Here is an 18,147-nt window from a genome sequence, read left to right as displayed (position 1 = left end):
CCCGCTGTGCTCCCCGCGCTCGCATGCCCCCTCTCCCCGCGTGCTCGGCACCTCTTTACTTTTCCCCACCACCCGCCGGGCCGCGCGGCGTCTGGGCTTCCCGGGGTCACCGCCCCCTGCCCACGGGCTGTCACCTGTCAGGCCTCAGCTCTGCGTCCAGGCTGGCCTGTGTCGTCGGGCGGGATTGCGGGTTTCTGTGCGCGTGTAGCCCACCTGGCTTCCCCGCGCGGCTCTCGCGCCCAAATCGAAAGTGGGAGAAGTGAGGGGCCTCTCCCCTGCACCTGCGGGCCACCCGCCCCACCCCCGGCCCGCCAGCCTGCCTGGAGAGGGCTGGGGAGGAGCTGCCGAGCCCAGGTGTGCAGGTAGAACAAAGGCCCGAGTGTCACCTGGGGCTGGGGGCGGGGAGGAAGCCGTGCTGCCCGCCCCGCCCCTGCGAGCTGGGCCCTGACTAGGGGCAAACTCGCCCTGAAAGAGGAGCAGCAGCAGGCCAAGGGCAGGCTGAGGGGAGCTGAGCTGGCTGGAGGCACCTGGGCACCCAGACACCTCCCCTGAGAGATTGGGGACACAGGGCTGACCTGTCGCAGGGACAGCTTTCATGGGAAGGACTTTTTAGCCGGAAACACCCTCCCTCCCCACGGTGCAGGGTTTCCAGGGGTTAAAGTTGGGTCTCTTTTTCTGTGGTTTGTGTTCATGCCCTGTGGGGCGGTCTCCCTAGGACGTTTAGAGCGGGAAGGGCCAGAAGGGAGGTCGTCTTGCCTGCCTTTTGTTTATGTCCCATGTTTGCCTTAAGATTGCGGTCATGGGAAGGCTGGGCTTTGGGCGCTGTGTGACCTGGGTAGCTGTTTGTTAGCACTGCTAGGTCGAAGGTGCAAGGTCTTGGGTGTGTTTGGAAGATGAAGGTTTGGTATCTGGCCAGCTCTGGATTCCCTGCCCGACTCAGTCCCTCTCCTGTAGTGTTTCCTAGGCTGTCAGAGTTGAGGGGAAGAGAAGGGATCTTCCCACTTTCCCTTGGCTGTCCCCACACCAGCAGCAGCTCTCAGCTTGAGAAGTGTCCTGCTGGGTCATGTAAGGCTACGTGAATTACCGGTCAGCCTGTCTGGGGTCTTGAAAGCCCTGATGGCTGCCCAGCACTTGGTCTGATGTGTACAGGTGCGCTTTCCCGGCCTTGTACCACCTCCTTGCCCCCCGCTGCTACCCAGGGTCCAGCCCCTCTGTGCTAGATTGAGCTGAGCACAGGGGCTTGCAGCTACCTGCCCATCCATCCTGTTCGCCAGAACCATAGGCCCCCAGAACTGGACACTGAGCAGCCCAAATAGGCCTAGGTAGGCACCTCTCACCCTGGAGAAGGGAATGGCTACTCACTCCAGTATTCTTGCCTGGACAGTTCCATGGACAGAAGAGCCTGGTAGGCTGTATTCCATGAGGTCCCAAAGAGTCGGACATGACTGAGCGATTAACACACACACACACAGGCACCTCTCTGCCTGTAGCAGTCAGGAGTGGGAGTCAGAAGAGTCCCATCTGCCAGAGGGAATTAGCTAGGGAGAGCCCTGGAGGGGAGAGTGTGCCGGCCTCCCTCTGGGCACTGTCGAGAGGCTTGAGTCGAGCTTGCCCAGCAGACGTATCCCTCGGCCCTAGTTGGCCACCAGGACGCTTTCCTACAGCCCCATCTTCTGAGGCTGATTTTCTCTTTGGCCCATCAGGGTGAAAGGCCCCTGGTCTCTCTTCTCCAGAGCCTGTCCACCAGAGCAACAGGCCGAGCCACCCCACAGACAGGAGTGGGGGGAGTGGGGAAGCCAGCTAGAGTCTCCAGGTGCTGCAGGAGGGAGGGATGCCTGGCGCCCCCTCCTCCAGGTGGACTCGAGGAGCAGGAATGGAAGACTCCGTGCGCGGTTGGCCTGCTGCCTGCCACACTGGGAAGTTGCTGAGCTCAGCAGCTTCCGGCTGGCCGTGGAGGAGGGGTTTCCAGGGTCCTGGCGCGGCTCGCCCTCTGCTGTCTGCTCTGGGAGTGGGCTGTGCCTCCAGGCAGGTGACGGAGCCTTGCCGGCAATCTTTGTCACTCTCTCCCACCACTCCTTTCAGTTCCGGTCCAGGCGCTAGGTAGATGGCTTTCTTAACAAGCTTCCTGGAGAAGCCAAGGAAATCTCTGCTTTGTGTGTTTACAAGCCTCTGTGTTCCCCGAGTCTGGGGCTGGGCCAGAGAGCTCGGGGGTCAGGGTGCAGCTCCCTCATCTGCCCAGGGACCCAGCACCCAGAAGGGCAGTGGCAGTGCCCAACCTCCAAGGAGTGCCTGGTGTTGAGCGGTGCCTGGTTTCAGGAGTCTCAGATGTCACCCTGTGCTTGGAATGACCACCTGACTGGTGAACTGAGGAGTGACCGGGCACTTTGGGGTCTGGCCCTGGGCAAGCGCCCTTCTTTCCTCCTCTCTAGCCCCTAGAGCCAAGCACTGTGCACCGGGCCGAGGGCGGAGGGGTTAGGGGCGGGGTGGAGGGTGGCCAGATGTCTCATTGCTGTGAGGTGTGCTTCTAGGAGCTCTCCCCCAGCCTCTCCCAGCTCCTGGTGCCAGTGTCTGCGGTGCTTGGGGCTTGCGGTGCAGGGAAGTGAGGGTTTTCACGGCTCCCGTGCCTCGTTGCCGCACGTCATCGGCCTGCGTGCCTCTGAGCTGGGCATGCGTCGAGGTGACAAATGGAGATGGATGGGTTTCCAACGCTTTGCCGGAATATGGTTTGGCACTTCCAGCATCTGTGAGTGCTTCCTGACTTGGCAGAGAGGCACAGGTGTGGGTACAAGCATTGGCAGCTCCCTCTTTGGTCTTGTGTCCATGGTGGGAACTGCCACACCTGCTGGCGTCTGCCAGGAATGTTTGTGAGGCCCCCAGGGAGGACTGGCCCCAGAGGTGTGGCTGTCTATGGCAGCAGGCTGGTGGCGAAGCGCTGCCAAGGCCCACAGTGGTTAGAGCGTCTCAGCACCCCTTGCTCCCCTGTCACCTTGTAGGGTCAGGATGGTGCTCCTAAGGGCCAGAGTGACCCCAGAGGAGATGGAAGAGGAGCCGTGGTCAGGATCTCACCTGAGTTGCCCTGGACGTGTCCCTAAAGTTGGGCAGGTTTCATTTGGAGCCAGAGGGCACTGGGGACTCGAGTGTGGCTTCTGGGCCACCTTCATGGGGTCTCTGCAGTAGGGACCCCCCCCCCCCGGGAGCCCCTGGTTGAGCTCCCACCACCCTCCCCGGCAGAAGCTGTGCTTCCGGGCAGGAAGGAGGCATCTCCTGCTGCAGCCTCGTTCTGGCCACTCACACTGCCTCCACCGTCCCAGAGGCCTCTCTGGGTTCAGAGACCTGCTGGTGCTGGTGCTGGTCTGTGCGACCCTCTGCCCAGCACACACCCCTCCCTGCCACTGTCCTGCTGGCTCTGCCTCCCCCCCAGCCTCTGTTCTGCTGCCCCTTCCTCCAAGAAGCCTTCCCTGGCTGCGCCATTGTTTCCTTAGGTGCCCTGGGCCGCTCTCCATCTGCCATCCTGGCATGTCCATGGCATTTGAGCACCGGCCAGAGGCCAGATCGGTGCTGCCCAATCTGACAAGAAGAAAGTTCACCGCCTGGTCCTGCAGGCCCTCCGGGGGCTGCACTCAGCCTGCCCCTCCCCCATGTGTCCTCTGGCGAGTCAGGTTCGAGGAGTCAGCCTCGAGTGCACTGCGGTTCCCGGGGAACCTCGATGGCCCCACACAGGCTAGCTTGGAGCATTGCCGTGGCACCCAACAGTTTGCAGCTTGCCTTCACATAGCCTTAGTGCAGTCAAAAGACAAAGTCTGTGTTTGCCTGCAGGGGAGCAGAAGGCACCGGAGCATGCGGCAGGGACTGGCCCCCGGGGGAGTCACCCAGACAGGTCTGGGGTTGACACAAAAGGAATCTAAGGTCAAGACATTCAGAGCTAGATTTTCCTCGGGAAAAGAAACCTCTTCTTTTTAAGCAAATGTGTAAGACAAACTTTTAAATGACTTTCTGGCAATCATTTTAAATAGTGCCCAGCCTGCGAAGTCATCGGCTCGACGACAACTATTGTCACTGAAGCACCGTAGAGCATGTAGGACCAGGGTTTTCTATTCTCCCAGCTGCTTCCTCTGAGCAGTGCAGAGTGGGCTGGACACAGGGTGGGGGGCTTATTTGCCCCCCCAGCTCAGAGAACCTTCCCAGTGGGCACAGCCCTGGGGCCCAGGCACTGGTGAAGCCCCTGGTCTTTGTGGAGTCAGGGTCTCTTTCTCGGTGGCAGGACTGAGAAGTTTGCTGTCGCCCTTGGAGAGTGGCGGGTTGTCGGCTGGGGCCTGGTCTCATCATCCTTAGCTTCCCTGGGGGCTCAGACGGTAAAGAGTCTGCCTGCAATGCAGGAGACCAGGGTTCGATCCCTGTGTCAGGAAGATCCCCTGGATAAGGAAATGGCAACCCACTCCAGTATGCTTGCCTGGGAAATCCCACTTTCTCTCACTGTTTTGTTCTTTTTATAAAGTAACAATTATGGTAGACAATCAGGAGGAAAGTAAAAAAAGGAAAATGACTACTGTCTATGCATGTGCGTGTGCTGTCCTGCCCGACTCTGCGACCCCATGGACTACAGCCTGCCGGGCTCCTCTGCCCATGTAATATTCCCGGCAAGAATACTGGAGTGAGTTGCCATTCACTTCTCCAGGGCATCTTTCCAACCCAGGGATTATAGCTGCAGTCTCCTGCTTATCAGGCTGATTCTTTCCCACTGAGCCGCCTGGGAAGCCCATTCTCTATGCATACCTATTGGTTTTATTATAATTAAAACCACAGTGTGAATTGTCTGTAGACATTATTCCGTGTCATTACAATCCTAGTGACTTATTGGCTGCCAGTGACTCACCTCTGGGTGCACCGTGGTTGGTTCTCTGGTGCTGAGTGCGCAGATTTCCCGTTTCTGGCTCCCTGAATAATGCTGCAGTGGACACCCCTGTCCATAAAATAAAATATCTTGCATAGCCCTGATTTCCTTTGGAATTTCCTAGGAGTGGAATTTCTGAGTTGAACGGTGTGAATGTTTAAATGCTCTCAACGTATATGTTAAATTACATCTCAGAAAGGCTATATCTTGTAGCCACGAATGGTATTTGAGTGCCCATCTTGTTGATATTAAATACGTTCTGGGTTTAAAGAGTTGACTTTCTTAAATGACTAAACTGTGCCTGGTTTTTATTGAGAAGTCCTGCCTGACAAGTTACCCTTGAGGGCGGTGTATCACTTTGGAGGTGGAGGGTGTGGACACCCCAAATGCCAGTCCGTATGGTCACAGATGTCTGCAGTTCACCCCTGCCCAGAGCAAGGGTGCAGCTGTCTGCCACGTAGGGCTAAAGGGGAGGCTGATGGGCCATGAGGGCCCAAGTCTGGGAAGCCAGGGTCAGCAGATGGATGGGTATAGACGAGACGTTGGCTCTTGTCCCCTGAGTGCTCAGTGGGTATTTGGAATGGGGCGGGGGGGGGGTCATCTTGTTTAGCTCCCCCACTCCCACAAAGCAAGTGCATAATAGTTGTCCCTATATTCCCCCACAAGGAGGTCGAGACCCAGAAGAGTTAGGGAGCTGGCGTCCCAATGTCTGTCTGTTCTGAGGCCTGTGTGCCCTGCACACCGCCCCCCGCCATGGTGCCCTGACCTGGAAAGGCTGACTGCGGTGAGAATCACTGCCCGCTGTCGGGCATCCCACCCAGGCAGAAGGTGTGGGCTCCCCAAACCCTGGGCGGACACAGGCAGTGTACAGTGCAGATCTGGGCTGTCCGTTTATCGGAGGACGTCTGGCAGCCTTGACTTGTGTAGCAGCAAGGAGGGAATCAGGCCACATGCTCCTGTCTCTGGCAGGCAGCTAAGACCAGGCGCAGCGCAGGGGCTCCCAGCCCAGTGAAGCCAGTGCTCCACCACCTGTCCTGGGGACCAGGTCCTCCCCGCGCGGTCCTGGGCCTGCAGCCGCAGGAAGGGCCTGCTGGAAGGGCTGTGGGATTCAGGCCAGGACCTCATTGAGTGGGCCTATGGGGCAGACAGGACGGGAAGGGGCTGTGGGCCCTCCAGACAGCGGTCTCCCTGGCGGGGATTTATAGCCCAGAGATCCATCTCGCGGCCACCCACTCTCCTCTTTGGGGGCCTGTCCTTTGGCCTCACTGGCCTGCGCTCACAGGCAGAAGGCACGTTTGCAGGGTTTCCGTCTCTCAAAACTCTTAGTCCTGAGTGTTCCAGAGCTCAGTTCCCTCTTCCTCTTGCTGTTACATTTTTGCTCTCAGTTTGATTTGTCTTATTTTTTTGGTTTGGGGCGGGGGAGGGGGGGTGGTGGTATTTGGACCTTTTTTCTGCATAACAGAAAAAAATTACTCCTGATCACAAAAATAGGAGTGTGAGTCGTGACAGCAGGAGGTGTGACCTGCAGTATCTGAGGGGTTGAGAGGAGGCACCTCTGCACGGGGCTTTGCAGAAGGGTCACTAGGAGTGCAGACCAAAGCAGTGCTCTAGAACCAAGGTTACTTGTCTTGTCTGAGACCCACAGAAGCAGCCACAGAAGCAGGTGGTAAGGAAAGAGGGCACTGGGGACGGGGAGGCGGTGTGCGTGGAGAAGGGCCCTGTCACGTCTGGCTACGGGATATGCGGCCTGAACTCTCTGTCCCTCCCTGGTGAAGTGTCCCCTTCCTGGTGTGGCACTGTCCCAAGTCCCCAGCTTACAGGGCCTGTTATTTTGGAAAAGTGTTGTGTGAACATACTCCCACCGCTGCTCCCAGGCTGCCCCTCCCCACCCACCCAGGTGGGTATCATGGGAGAATCTCAGGGTCAGCAGGTGGGCCCAGGAAGGAGGCATTCAGCCCCTGAGGACCACAGACACCCTGTCCCAGCCTCCATGTCGACCTGGGGCCTGTTTTCCTTGATGGGGACGCAGAAACTATCCCGAGCAGCCCTGTGCTCCCACCACCATCAACAGCCCTCAGCCAGGCTCCCAGCTGGCTCTGGGTGCTGGGAGCTTTGCTAAGGCCATGCAGCTCCCCAGCTGGCCAGTGGCCTTTCCTGTAGCACTGCCCATGTGCATCTCTCTCAAGGCTTCCCCGGGACAGCTGGACCATTTGGAGGCCCTGTCCCCACCCCGGCTGTTGGCCTGTTCAGTCACTCAGCCAGCTACCCAGAGTCCGGAACCTTGACTCACCAGGGCTACCTGCAGGGACTGACACACCCCGAGTTCTGCAAGGCCGCCCTCTCTGTGTGCCCGAGGCTCAGGCTCCAGGGCCTGAGGTATGTGGGGACTCAGCCCTCGGGTTCCTTTCAGGAAGCCCAGCCCATAGCTCTGGGCCCCAGCAGCCCAGACTGGGACCCAGAGGAGGAGAGAGGAGCCCCGGGATCCTCTCTAACCTTGTGCCTGGAGCTGGTGGGTCTTGTGGGCACAGAGAAACAACCGTCTGAGGCTCAGTTTCCCCATCTCTAAAATAGGGATGGGAAGCTTATCATTTGAGTCTGTAGAGGAACCAGTAGCCTGTCGCCCATGGCCCCTGGGCCCTCCAGCCCCAGATTGTGTGTGTCCTGTTGAAGCCACAGCCACTGGTAACCCCACAGAATTCTTCAGCCCAGGGATGCATGCTAGCCTCAGTGCCCGGGAGCAAGGTCCAGGCCCTCAGTTATGCAGGGGGGCTGTCAGCGGCTTCCTGCTGCACGAATGTGGAAGGGGGGTGGGCCTGGGGCCCTGTGGGAGCGTCCGGCTGTCTGTGAGAGTCCCCTGTGAGCAGCTCAGTAGCCTCTTTTATATGGAGAGCTTTAAAAGGCCCCAAGGGGCCTGGGGCGGGGGATCAGAGCAAATCAGTAATTGTCTGGAAATGTGTTAATTGTAACTAAAAAAAATAAAAACTCTGGAGTTATCGGTTTATAAAGGTGTAGAGTTGAAGCAGGTCAGTGGTGTGGGAGACGCACATTGCCCGTTGGTCACAGGCAGGAGCTGGGCCCCCAGCCTCTCTGCAAGCCATGCCTCTCCACAGAAGTCTGTGCTGGCCCCAGCGCGCCAGGTGGACACGACCTGAGTCAGACCAGTCTGGGCTCCAGGTCTGGCCCCACTCCCCACCTGGATCCTCATGCGGCTCTGAGCATCATTTTCTTGACCCGCCTAGTGGAGGACTCAGTGGAGTGTGCTGTTCCCCAGCAGGCTGTCAACTCCATCAGCTTATCTCTGCCCTCCAGGACAAGGAAGGACACAGGTCGTCCCTGGGCTGCCCACCAGTGGGGGAGCGGGAGCAGCCAGTGGCCAGGCCCTGCCTCCACCAGGGAACTCCAGCTCCATACCGCGGGTGGCGGCAGAGCCAGGCTGGGGGCCCAGGCTTGGAGCCACAGCAGCTAGGTTGAATTCCCAGTTCTGTCACCTGCCAACTCTGACTTCTCTGCCTTGATTTTCCCATCTGTAACATGGGTCTGCCGACAGTGCCTGCCTCATAGGTAAGGACTTGGAACTGTGCCTATTGCTGGGGGCTCTGTTATATTTTACAAGAGGCTATAGCATATCGCTTCTCTCTGGGGACAGGAAAGAGCCCTTCAGAAGCGGCTGAGAACTTGGCTCCTGTCCCCATCGGGGACAGCTTAGGGGCCAGCTGCTGAAGTCTGGGCAGTTGTCTGGGCTGTCCACAGGCATCAGTGGCCTTCTAACAGGATGACCTGGGCGTGCTCTGCTTCTGCCATAGGGGTCTCCTGCCCACCCAGGCTGTGGCACTGGGCACCTCCCTGCCTGTGCCCACTTAACAAAAGGGTTTGTTCGTTCCCTGGATCGCCACAGAGCCCCCACCTGTCTGTAATGATGGCCTGTGGGGACAGTGCAGGTTAGGCCTGGTGTCTGGTCTCTGTTGGCAGCAACTTTCCTGCCTGCCCCCCTGAAACCCCTAGAGACCCAGCCAGGAAGAGCTCAGTGGAGAGGGCAGGCAGGGGCAGAAAGGCCAGCTGGGTCCCCGGGTCTTGCTCCTCTCCGCGCTGCCCCGCAGGAGCCCAGGGGTGCGGTGGTCCGTCCCCCTCCCTGGCCCCCGTCTGCTCTGGGCGCCTGCTCTGGGCGCCGATGGAGCGGCGGGCTTGTGCGTTCCCGTGGCGGCCGCCGCGTGCAGTGCTGTGCCCCGCCGCTGCCTTCCGCCGCTCTGCGGCCTGCATCCGGTGTCGTACCTGCGCCCCTCCGACACGTTCACTCAGTGTGGACACGGCCCTGTGGCGAGCGCTCGGCACCGCGGGCTGTTACACACCCTGGAGCCTGTGTCAGGCTGTGCTCGGCCTGCCCCTCCTCCCTTCGCGCAGCCTTGCTGGGGCGGCTTGTCTGTGCGGCCCCATGACGGCGTGTGCATCGACTCCCGGCTTTGTCTAGACACATCCTCTTCCTTGTGCTTTGCTTCAAGAGGAGATGGGGGCCGCGTTTCGCAGGCCAGGTGACAGTGACCAGACTTGCCCACCCTCCGTGTCCCCAGAAGTGAGGCAAGGGAAGGCGGCCCATCCTCGGCGCTGCTGGACGTGGCCAGCGCTCCCCAGACGGGCTCCGCGGACACACCACCCCACTCCCTACCCCAGCCGTGCCAGAGGCCCGCACCATTTGGCTTGTGAGGAGTTGCCAAACCGGTGAGATGGTCCACTGTGGTCTTAGCACACATTTCTTCCCCCGTGACAGGCGAGATGGGCATCCCCTTGTGTGGTTCCTGGCCGCAGAGGTTCCCTCCAGCCGCTCACCTACTCACGTCTCTGGGCTGTATCTCCCCGGGAGGTGGCTCGTCCCCTTTGTGTGTCCTGGTACGAAGTCCTGTGTGTGCTGTGCTTGCCGGGCTCTCCTCCTGACCAGCCTGTGGGCCTGGGCCTTTGGTTTACTGGTGCCTGGACCCGGAGGGGCCCAATGGACCAGACGTGTCCTTGTCCTCGAGCCGATGGCCCCAGGTACCCCTGCCGGGGAGGGAGGAGCATGTTCCTGCCGACCTCGGAACTCCTCCAGGACCCCTTTGTGGCGGGGACCCAGCCAGAGGCCTGGAAGGGTGAGTGGGCAGACGGTGCCCGGCTGACCAGCCGTCCCCTCTGCAGCAGGGAGGCCCCAGGCCCTCATCTGAGTCTGTCCTCAGCAGCGCCCAGAGCAGCAGCTGTACAAGCCCAGAAAGCCAAACAGGCGGTCTTCCTGCCGTATCTCACGCCCATCAGCTCTGCCCCGTGAGGGCCCGGTGAGAGCTGGCTGGAAGAAGGATCCTGCCGCCAGAACCAGAGCTGGAGCCCAGTGCTCTGAGGCTGTGGCACCTCCCACCCCTCCTGATGGAACTGGGCAGGGCTTTCCCAGAGGCCTTACTCCAGCACCCCCCAGCCTACGATACCTCCAGCTGGGTCCCCCGTCTGCAGCAGCCACGCCCCAGGACTTAACCCCAGCATGACCCTCTATGACAGAGCTTCCCACATCCTCCTGTAAAGGCACCTGGGGCAGGGCAGCCTTGGCATGCAACCCCCAGCTTGGCCACCGCCTGGACCACCTCCCACGCCGTTCATCTAAGAGTTAGCTCCAGCTACCACAGAGCTCATAGGCCCCGAGAACAAGCACAGCAGGCATTTGCGGCCCGTGGGCAGTGGGCGAGCATCTCCCCTCGGAGTTATGCGCTTGAAAGGCTCACATGTAAATATTTACCTCCCTGGAGCGTTGGTGTCCTTGGAAAACGAGGGCCTGTGCACATGGAGGCTTTGTGTTTGCATCACCGCTGCAGGAGGTGGGGTCGGCTGGCTCACTGTCTCAAAGCAGTGAGAGTTTCCTCCAAGCCTTTGGTGAAGCAGGATCCTCGGGGATCCTACTCAGCGGGAGGAAGTCCTCCAGCCTGACCATGGTCGGGGAGGCAGGGGCTGGGGAAAGCCCAGTTCCCTGTGCGCCCCCCTTATTCAGGGTGCTGTGCTCGTGCTGGGAGCAGGCTGAACAGGTGTCCTCGCCCAGAGGGCACAGTCCGGGGACAGAGAGTGGCTGTGCCGACAGGCAGCCTGGGTGCCAGGCCTGCCTCCCTCCCACCTCACCGTTAGGGCCCTCCCCTTGCAGATGAGGAAACCAAGGCACCAAGAGCCTAAATGACCCATCGCCCACGGTCACACATCACAGGGCTGGGCCTCATGCCTGGCCTGTGGCCCCAGGGTTTCCTCTTAACCTCTCCCCAGTGGCAGGGAGAGGGGAGGGTCCCCCGAGAGGGGAGAGCTGGGCATCACCCAGGCCTATAGGGCTCAACCTCACCACATTGCCTGCCTGTCATGGAGGGAGACGTGGCTGCTTTGAGGGTGGGCTTTCTCAGCAGCCCAAGATGGTACAGGGTCCTGGGGGAGACCTCTGGTGACTTTTGAGCCCCCTTCTCTGGCCCAGCCGGGCGAGTAGCCGCCCTCTGGAAGCAGCTGAGCCGTGAAGTCTGATGTGTTGCTCCCCAAAGGTTGCAGGCAGGTGGAACCAGGGCAAGCAGAACACATGGACTCCAGGGGTTTGGAGGTTTCTGATGTCACCTGTGAGGAGGGGCCCTGCCAGGCAAGTACACAGCATGGGAGCACAGTTCCTGCCTGCCTGGGCACCGCAGCCTCGCCTATGCAGCCTCCCAGCCTTGCCACTCTTCCCCCAGTTGCTATAGCCCCCCAGCCTTTGTCCCGAAGGAGAGACCACAGGTTGGGCACAGATTCCACCCCCCATTCCCCTTAGCAAGCAGGTCGGCAGAGAGGCAGGTCCAGGCAGCGTGCTCCACTAGACAAGCCCAGACAGAAGGCTGCTGGTTGGCCCGCGGTCTGAACCCTGCAGAAATTCAAGGCCTCCTGCTTTCAGACCATCCCTCAGTCAGGAAGCCCATGCCTGTAAGGAGAGGTCTGTCCTTTGCTTTCCTGGAAGCCTGGCTGGCAGAGTGCCCAGCGGAAAATACTGTTTTTATCAAGTCAAATGCGGTCACATTTCAGACAAGTGGGTCAGAGACAGGCAACAGGATGGTGGGGGGTGGGAGGGCTGCCCCAGAGCCGAAGTGGACCCCCAATCACTGGATCAAAAGGGGGCCCAGTGGGCATCAGACAGGACTTGCCACAGGGCACGGGCTGCACCCCACATGGCAGGGCCAAGGCGGTGTGCCAGCCTCTGTCACCCTCCCCCAGCCAGAGCCCTGCTGTCTTTGGCCAGAGGCAGCCTGAGGTGGTACCAGGCATGGAGGGGCAGTCGCAGAGCTGCTGGGCGGGGAGGGGAGCTGACTCAGCCCAGCCCCCACCGTGGGCCAGAGGGGGTGGCAGGCAGGGGTGGGCCTCCTGCAGAGCGGCCGGTGCAGCTAATGCGGCACACGAGCAGAGCGTTTGCAGAGGAACTGCCCTTCAGAGGGTCAGTGTTAGCACAGAGCCCAGGGGACGGCCTGCGCTGTGTGTGGCGCTCGGTCGCTCCCCCCGCCCAGTCCACCCCAGCTCTGACCCCTGACCCCAGAGTCAGCTGGCACAGGAGTCTGAGATTTGTGGGCCCCCGGCTGTCACCTCGACCACCTGGGGCTCTGTACATGGACCTCTTTTGAGTCCTTCAATTCGTTTAGGAAGTTTTGACTGAACACTCACTCCATGCAGTCTCCAGAAGGGTGCCGGTGTGGAATCCTGGCCCCCAGCCGTCCCTGCCAGGGCTGCCCAGCTGTGTCTGATGGGCATCCAGAAGTAGGAGGCCCCAGGCTTCACGGCATCCAGCACCACCGTCGGATGGTGCTTGCAGCCCCCCTCGAGTTCCCGGGCAGCACGAGGGCCTTGGCCCCTCAGATAGTGACTGCCAGCCTGCACTCTGGTTTTCTCCAAGTGACACCCAGTCAGGGTCCCTGCACACACACACCCTGTACCCCCAGTGGCTCTGCTGGACTCTGGGCACTTGGCCCTGGCCTGCAGGGACCCACGGGCACTGCCCCAGGTGGACCGTGAGATGCCTCCGCAGTTCTCCTGTTACCAGCGGGGAGGCGGAGGCACGGAACAGTCAGGGAGCTGGCGAGGGCCCCCAGGCTCAAACCCAGTGTCCGGATAGGTGTGATCCCGTCTTTCCCATCCATGCCCACGGCTGCAGCCCCTTAGCAGCTGTCACTCAGCAGGGGCCATGCTCAGATGGCCTGCCGGGCCTGCCCAGGTAGCAGCGAGCAAGAGAGAGGCCATCACAGGGAGGCAGCTGGCGTCTGAGGGTGCCTGGAGCCAGTCCACTCTGTCCCACATACAGCAAAAGGGAAGCTCGGGTTGTGGATAATTTTGTGTTGGGCCTGAAAACTAGTTTTTTTAATATTTGCTTTCCATTTTTCTCCCTAAAACAGCAATATGTATCATAGCTCAGGAATTGCCTGGGAGTCGTGGGGCCCGGACAGGGCCTCCTTCTCACGCTGCCTCTCTGGGGAGGCCTCAGCACTCTGGCCACACTGCGTGCTGCAAGGGGCCAGGCGGGAGTCTTCTCTGACTGACTGGGAATCGACTTTACCCAGGGAGAGGATGGTGGGCACATGGACGGGCTGGCACTCTGCCCCGCCTCCACCCTCAGGCCCAGCTGGGACCTCGGTGGGTCTGGCTGGGGAGACGCAGGGAGCTGAATCCCGAGGGCACTCGGCACCAAAGTTCCCACAGGTGCTGCCGGACGCTGGGGGGCCAGGCTCTGGTTGGCAGGGCCACAGCCTTGGGCCTGCGCACTCGTGTTCCTGAGGTCAGAGCCAGCACCTCCCCCGCGTCCTGGGCACACACCCGGCAGCTCCTAGGCTGACCCTTCTGGGTCTGCGCCCGGCTCCCAGCCCCACGCCTGCCCTGCACACCCCAGGGTGAGCGCCGACAGGCGTGCCCTGCTCTAGTTCGGAGGCCCTTTCTGTGATGTCTGCTCCAACTCATGGAGCAGCGACCTCGGGCTGGGGCCGCAATTCCTCAAGGACACGCGCCCCTCCCCAGGGAGAGGGCAGGGTAAGGGGCCGGGAGCCTCCCAGGACTGACCACAGGCTGTGCAGGGCGCCCGAACACTCAGGTGGTCACACAGCCGCACACGCGCCTGGCCGCAGCTTGTGCTGCCGGGCCAGTGGTGGCTCAGAAACACCCTGGAACAAGAATCCCTCTTTCCTTCCAAGTGGTTGGCACTTTGAGACATTTTCTCCCATTTGATTCCTTCCCGCTAGCCATGTTTAAGAGCTGAGTGGTTTTTCCACTCCGTGGCTGGGCCACCCCTTCATCCCTGCCACCTCAGAACAGGCCGGGACATTAAGGAAATAGTGTGTTCATGGAAAATTCGCTCTTGTCGTAAAAGTAGGGCCGAGCCCTCAGCCCCCTGCCCCCAGAGACCTGGGCCTGGGCTCTGCAGGAGGCCCTCTAGGGGTGAAAGGCCAGACTCCTCAACAGCTGGGCCCCGGAGCTGCCTGCCTCTCTCCTGCCTCCCAGGAGTAGGGCCCCTGGCTGATGACATCTGTCCTGGTTTCAGGCAAGTGTGACTGGGGTGAGGGGCCTGTGAGTTAGCTGTGAGAACTCAGGGTCACAGTTTACTTGAAGGGGCCCTAGAGTCCGTTGGCCAGGCAGAGCCGGGCAGCCCCCGCCTGGCTGGGGCCTGATATCCCTCGCTGCCCTGGCCTGGTTCATGGTGACCCCGCCCGCCTGGCTGGGGCCTGATATCCCTCGCTGCCCTGGCCTGGTTCATGGTGAAGTGGAAATGTGGTCGCTGCGTGTGGAGGGCATGAAGAGGCCAGCAGGACCGCTGGCCCCAAGGTGGGGTGTGCAGCCCCCTGCAGCAGCGCCCCAGCCTCTGCCTGGCAGATGGACAGTGTTTGCAGAGCCGGAGGTCGGGAATAGGCCATGGGCTTCTCTCCAGCCTAGCCCCCTGCCTGTTGGCCTCACGACAGTCGGGGTTCCTCAAGTCAGGCCCAGGCCACTGGAACTCTTCTGTGGGTCCCAGCTCTTGGCTGAGGACCTGAGCATGGAATAGGTCGTGACCTTAGAGGCACCCTAGCTCAAGGGCTCTGTGTTCTCACCAGGTGCACTCTCGGGGAAATGTGATGAGTCTGTGCCTCAGTTTCTCCATCTGTCCATCGGGGCCAGGGCTGCTCTTCAGTACCCCTGAGGGCAGGAAGCATGGCCTGCTGGGGTACCTGGCACCCGGGGGGGGTCCCAGAGGAGAGGGCATTGCCCACCATCCCTTCTGTCCACCCCTGTGTCATAGGTTTGAGACCAGGGAACCCTGAAAGGGCTACCAGTTGTCTCCCTGCCGCCCTGGGCTGAGCTTGAAGTCTGTGCCATATTGGTTTTGAGAGTGCTGGGTCACCCAGCGGGGCAGAGGCCTGGAGCCCCAGTTAGTTTGTTTGTCAGGAGGGTGGGACAGCAGAGCCCCACCTCACAGGCAGTCGGGGTTAGGGACCCCATCGTTGGCGTGGTGTGCAGAGGGTGGCTGTGTGCCCCTGTCCCCACCAGACGAGGCAGGTGCTTGCTGCCCCCTCGCTCTGTTCAGCCAAAGAACAGAAGTGGGATTCTCAGCAAGGTCACGCTCTGGGCTCATCTTGGTCCTGTGCACCTCCCACCAGGAGAGCTGAGGATATGCCCCGTCAACCGTGGTTGGGGGCAGATTTAGACGGGGCGAGTTCCACTTGTCACCTCGTCGCTGAGGCTTTCTGGAGTGGCTGTACAGAGAGCAGGGCTGCTTTCTTTCCTGAGAAGCCTGGTCTGGTTTTGCCTGAAACTTGCCCAGCCAGAACTGGCTGCAGACACTCCACTGGAGGAGAGCTGTGTGCGTGTGTGTGTGTGTGTGTGTGTGTGTGTGTGTGTGTGTGTGTGTGTGTGTGTGGTGATATATGCGTCACATAAAATTTACCATTTTAACAGTTGTTAAGTGTGTGACTCAGCGGCATTAAGTGCAGTCACACTCTTGTACAGCCATCAGCACCCCCATCCGCCTCCAGAACTTGCCTGGCTCCCCCAGCTGAAGCTCCACCCATTAAGCAGACTCCCCGCTCCCGTCCACCAGCCCTGACGGCCCCCCTTCTGCTCTCTGTTTCTGTGAACTTGACTCCTCAAGGGTCTTCATGTAAGTGGAATCAGATGGCATCTGTCCTTTTGTGACTGGCTTATTTTGCTGAAGATGATGTCCTCAAGGTCCATCCGTGTGTGGCAGGTGACAGAATTTCTCTCCTTTTTCAGGTTGACCAGCACACCATTGCATGTGTATACCATGCTTTGCTTTTCCACTTACTGTTTGATGGACACTTGGCTTACTTCCACCTCTTGTTCCTGGGAATGGTTGCAGAAGTATCTGTCCGCATCTCTGCTTTCCATTATTTTGGTGGAACTGCTGGGCCACAGGATAATTATGTGTCTAATATTTTTAGGGAACTGCCATCCTGCCTCACTTTCCCATCAAGAATGCACATACATAAAGGTTCAGTTTCTCACATTCTTGCCAACATGTCTTCTTCTGCTGCTTGGTGACTGGCTGGTCGTGACCTAGGGCAGGACAGTCTAGAATGTGGTCCAGAATGATGGCATGGGAGTTGCTTACGGCCTCAGGAGGAGTCTGGCAAAGCCAAGTTCAAACTCCATGCGCCTGGAAGTTGGGGAAGGCTGGAGGGTGGGGGGACAGTGCTGTGTGGAGTTGGGGGCAGGTGTCTAGCGGAGGGTCTGGGTAGGTGCAGAGAGGAGGGGGTACATCCCCCCACGCTGGCTCCAGCTCTGAGCTGACAACTGGCAGCTGTGTGGTGTGCTTGGCCCTGTGGTGATCTCCGTGTGGACCCACGGCGGGGCCAGGCGCACACCCTGGGAATCCCAGCGTGGCTAGTCCGCTTCTGCCAGGCTCAGCGTGGCCGTTTGGTCGTCTAAGGACAGCTGGAAGACTAAGCAGGCCCCGTCCTGGCCAGGGACCCCTGCCCTGTGTGGCAGGCAGGCCCCAGCCCACGCCGGGCCGCGGCTGTGTCTTTGCTCCGGTGGGTGGCCTGCACTCTCCCTGTGACCTGCGGTCGCGCACACGTGGGCTTCTTGAGTCAGGCCACCCCAGTGTCCTCTCTGCCCGTCTGTCCCTGGGACGCCATGCTGGGCAGGCTCGAGGGTGCTGGGGACCCTGGGCTCACGCGGCGTCACTGCATCGGGCTGTCCATGGCTCAGGGGCCTCAGGCCACCGTGCTGTCGCTGCCCCTCTCCTGGGCGCAGGGCTTTGAATGGCAGTCAGAATACTTACGGCGCCGCTCCCGCAGGCTTGTTGCCTTCACATTCCTGCTTCCCGATTCCCACCAGGACTCGCGCCCCATCAGGGCAGCGCAGTGGCCTTTGCCTCGGAGGCTGTCGCTCAGCAGCCGAGGCCCTGGCTGCACAGAGGTGGGATGGCAGCGCCCTGGAGGCCTGGAGGCCGCAGCCCTTTGGCTGACCTTCCAGACGCAGTTCGGGCCGTGGTTCTCTCCTTCCTCATGAGACGTTTCCACAGTGCACATACCCACTTCCGAGTCTCCTGGGGCCTGGCAAGCTTGGCGAGCTCTGAGGCCCCCTAATGGGTCCCCAGCCCTCCCTGCAGAGCCCCTGTGGGGTCCACTGTCGTGTACAAAAGGCTGGGGTGCCAGAGCCCGTGCAGGGGCCGTGGTCCTGCCCTTCAGGACGCACTCAGACCCCATCTTGCAGCGCCCTCGTCTGGGTCCCATGGGTGCCATCCACCCCCAGGCCCACCCTGCTTCTCCACGCAGGCTACACACAGCCTGACGTGTGCTCTTGGCCAGCAGGGAGTCCACCCCCAGGGCCTGGGGGCCCATGGTTTTCCTGCTGCTGATGCTCTTCAGCCTCCAGGGTCCTTCCTCTCTAGGAGTCGGAGAGCGTGGTTTCTGGGAAGTCTGGGATCCACTGTCCTAACCGCCTCCTCTGTGCACAGAAGCTACCTGATGGGTGAACGATGGTGGCCGAGCCCACCCCAACTCACTGCTCTTGCTCGGGGCCTCAGGGAGTGAGCGTCAGGCTCCCTGATCACTTTCATCTCCAGCCTCGGAGCCTGAGTTATTCTCCGAATCCTTGCTCTGCCCAGGCCCCATGCTGGCCCTGGGGACTAGGGCAGATGGGCCAGGCTAGTGGGAGACAGGCCAGGAGAAGGAAAAAACCACCCCATGGCTGAGAGGTGGGCAAGGGCAGGGAGCGTCTGAGGGGAAAGAAGGGGAGAAGGAGGGTCCCTGGAACAGGACTGGGGAGCAGCGCTTCTT

At 60.5% G+C, this 18,147-nt stretch overlaps 1 protein-coding gene and 1 long non-coding RNA gene across 2 annotated transcripts in view; one reads left to right on the top strand and one right to left on the bottom strand.

The window, feature by feature from the left end:
* The window catches only part of LOC102172104, a 53,017-nt gene extending 51,649 nt beyond the window's left edge, over positions 1–1,368 (bottom strand). The window contains exon 1 of the long non-coding RNA XR_001919830.1: positions 135–1,368. This is a non-coding gene — a long non-coding RNA (uncharacterized LOC102172104). The remainder of the gene's footprint in view (positions 1–134) is intronic.
* HS6ST1 (heparan sulfate 6-O-sulfotransferase 1) overlaps positions 1–18,147 on the top strand; it is a 39,623-nt gene that overhangs the window by 765 nt on the left and 20,711 nt on the right. The window lies entirely within an intron of this gene.

The sequence above is a fragment of the Capra hircus genome, chromosome 2, assembly GCF_001704415.2.
Source record: "Capra hircus breed San Clemente chromosome 2, ASM170441v1, whole genome shotgun sequence".
In the NCBI taxonomy this organism is placed as follows: domain Eukaryota; kingdom Metazoa; phylum Chordata; class Mammalia; order Artiodactyla; family Bovidae; genus Capra; species Capra hircus.
The sequence above is the reverse complement of the archived record's forward strand: the minus strand, read 5'-3'. Positions and strand labels throughout refer to the sequence as shown.